General features: G+C 38.4%; 1 pseudogene; it reads right to left on the bottom strand.

The window, feature by feature from the left end:
* Positions 1 to 1,289: 1,289 nt before the first annotated feature.
* LOC105566855 lies at positions 1,290 to 3,262 on the bottom strand (annotated as a pseudogene).
* Positions 3,263 to 3,269: the final 7 nt, after the last annotated feature.

Raw genomic sequence — 3,269 nt, 5'->3', positions numbered from 1 at the left:
TCTGAACTAAATATACGGACTATTTAGGCGACCGACAATTCTTAACCACACTCTTAAGAATATGCGTGGATGGTGACGTGCGGCAAGAAATGCGAAAAAAATATCTAATTATTGTACTTACTCTGCACGATACAATCCTTTTGTACTGCGAATTCCGGAATTTTTCCACTTCACTTATTTATAAACGTATCGATGAATCGGTAGCCTTGTAAATAACGTTTCACGTCAAAGTGGTCGGTAGAGGGAGCATGGTCGGCAATAGGGACATTTACCTTACCGGTACAATCGGTGCGATGACTGATAACGAACAATTGCTGCCCGGTCGGCGGCGCAGACACGTAGAATTGGACCGCCGCGTGTAGGACGAATTGTATCTTGTAACTTGAGAGCGGGCACAGCGAAGCGACTTAATTTTATCACGTCTGTATCAGATTCTCCATGAAGCGTTTGAATTCGTATTTTAGCTCGTTAGCTGCCGTCCTTGCCGAAGTATCATCAAAGTAGTGTCCACAGCGTCGTTGCAAACCCTATGTGAACATAAAAAACTAAAGATTGCAACTTTCTAATTTACTTTTTATCGATTGCAAGTAAGAGTTTTTTTTTATTACGAACCTTGCGTGGAACATTTCGCTGAAACTTGTAGAATTTAATGAAGATTTTTACCCGAAATAATAAGAAATAATATGGTCATTAACGACTGTTTTTTTACGAAATATTTAAATAGATTCTAGTACCTGGGTTTTTACAGCAACAGCTTATTTATTATCATCACCTTTAATAAGTAATTTATAACGTACATCTTGAATAAATGCTAAAATGTTTTAACATATTTTAATATCTTGGCAACGATAGACATCCAGATGGGACGTTTTATAAATCGTAAACTTGATCTGAATTAAAAATACTAGAAGCTAAGTTGACAAATATCGCCGTTTCAATATCTGGGGATGCAGCAGAAGTTACAAAATTTATTATTGAAAATTAAAATTTTCATGTATTATACATTTCAAAGGAAAGAAACTGGCTTCAGATTTACCAGAAAGTATGTATTATGATAACTTGTGCATTTTCTATAACTGCTAACATAAGTAATTCTCGCTGAAAAGTTTGCAGAGAATTTTTGTATGAGACAGAACCGTAGAAAAGTACAATTAATTGTGAAATTGTGTGACAAAGCAAGAATAGATTAGTTAATATTATAGAAACAGTTGAAAAGACGTAGAATAATCTCTATCTTGTAGTTTCTATTGTTTTTATTAATTAGCACGCAAACTGCTCTCGTTTTCCTGTTAGTAATAATGACTTTTATATATGTATATTATAACCATTTCAACAACAGTATGGTTTTTATAAATTTGGCTGCGTATTGCGTAAAACATTTTAATATACTTTCGAATAAATAAATGTCAGCACGAGAAAGGCAGGAAATTATGAAATAACTCGATAACGATCAACGTTACTGGATAGTATTGAGCGTTTATGAGACTTTTGTAAATTAGCGAACGCTCCTCGCGTATTTCATCATTTGTTCTTCATGGCGCTTTCATCTCTTGTTTCACGCAGAACTTGAATGCCTCCCATCCCTCGTTGCGTTGTTGAGACTGCAAAAGTTCGAGTTATTTCGCATTGGTCAACAGTGTTATCGCAATTTTTCCATTGCATCTTATAAATTGCCCGATAATATCGTAGTATGCGTCGCTGCAGAGCCTGAGAAGTGGCAACCGTTCGTACAAGTCTCTTCACCGTGTTGCAGTGAGTACGCGAAGAGAATTTTCTCGCGAGCATTAGTTTGGGCATTATAAAGATAAAATAACATAAAATAAGATAATAAGATAAAGTAATGCCCACTGGAAATTAGTAGACATTGGTGTACAAGATTTTGGCCAGCGGCGAGGGAGAAACCACTGACCAAAATCTTGTACACCAACGTCTACTATTGTCCAGTGGGCATTACTTTATCTTATTATCTTATTTTATATTATTTTATCTTTACAATGCCCCAGCAAGGCCTAATGCCCGAACTAATGCCCCAAAAATGCCTAGTAATGCCCAGTAATGCCGCAAATCTGTACACCACAATGCCCTCAGCGGTTTCCCCCCTCGAAATTTTCTCTTAAAATTATCCTGAAGATCGTATAATCGCAGGACAATGCGGCACGTTTCGTAGAATTTTATGACAGTTTACTAGTGAAATGCATGGTAAAATTTCAGAAAATTCTTACAAAGTTGTTCAAAATGCCACGATTACACGATTTTCAGGGTAAATTTTAAATTTTAAAAGGACATTCTCTCCGCGACTTACATCGACGTTTCCACATTTTAATATTTTACACGGCGCATCTTGTAAGGTAATTCTGGAACGCCACATGTTTTCAAAGTTCCGTGGATATCCGCGATGCCTTACCTTAAAGCCTCTGTGCAATCGATCCTTCATGATCGCTATAAACTCCTTGTAGGAGAGCTGGCCATCCCCGTCGACGTCGAATAGCGCGAAGACTGTATCGATTATGTGAGTCGAAAGCATCGTTCCCGTGCATATCTTTACAGCGCGTTGAAATTCGTCTGAAAAGCAGAGACGACATTGAAAAGACGTAACGCATTTAAGTAGACAATTCGCATTTAAGTAAGAAATAAAATCGGTTCATTTCAGAACGCGTCAGTCCTGATTAATTTACCTTTGGATATAGGATGATCGGCCAACGTGTACATTCGCATCGCTATCGAGAAGTCGTCCAGGTTGTTCAGAAATTGATAGAAGCGCCGGAACTCTTCAAATGTGATACCAATATGCAACTCTGCTCGGTCCAGCATTCTGTCCAGGTACTTGTCGTACCTGCGAATTCGATTGTCAAGCTTACCGTGCGCGATTTTCAAATTGATTTAGAAAATGTGATGGGCCGAAAAGTATCCAAAAGTGTGGGGAGCGGGGAGAATGTGTAGCTCAGTTCGAAAGAAGGATATATTATAAAATATATCTTATTATCTTCAAAATATTCAAAATGCCAACGGTTCGTCGCTCAGTCGCGTTCTCGCAGCTGTTGAAGTGCCATTGTTGGGACACAGCTTTCGTAATTGTTCAACTTACTCGTCGGTCTCGAGGTACGTGTATCGTAACAATATTTTCGCAAAGTCCAGCTCGTTAATCGTGTCGTGTCCCTTGCTGAATTCGTGAAATTCCAGCTCCAACACCTCGTGTTGCAGATTCTCCATGAAGCGTGCGTTTGAAATCGTCGTATTTTAACTCGTTGGTGCCGTTGTTGCGTAGCGTC

Source organism: Vollenhovia emeryi, unplaced genomic scaffold, assembly GCF_000949405.1.
Source record: "Vollenhovia emeryi isolate VEMERY1.0 unplaced genomic scaffold, V.emery_V1.0 DF943065.1, whole genome shotgun sequence".
Lineage (NCBI taxonomy): Eukaryota > Metazoa > Arthropoda > Insecta > Hymenoptera > Formicidae > Vollenhovia > Vollenhovia emeryi.
The sequence above is the reverse complement of the archived record's forward strand: the minus strand, read 5'-3'. Positions and strand labels throughout refer to the sequence as shown.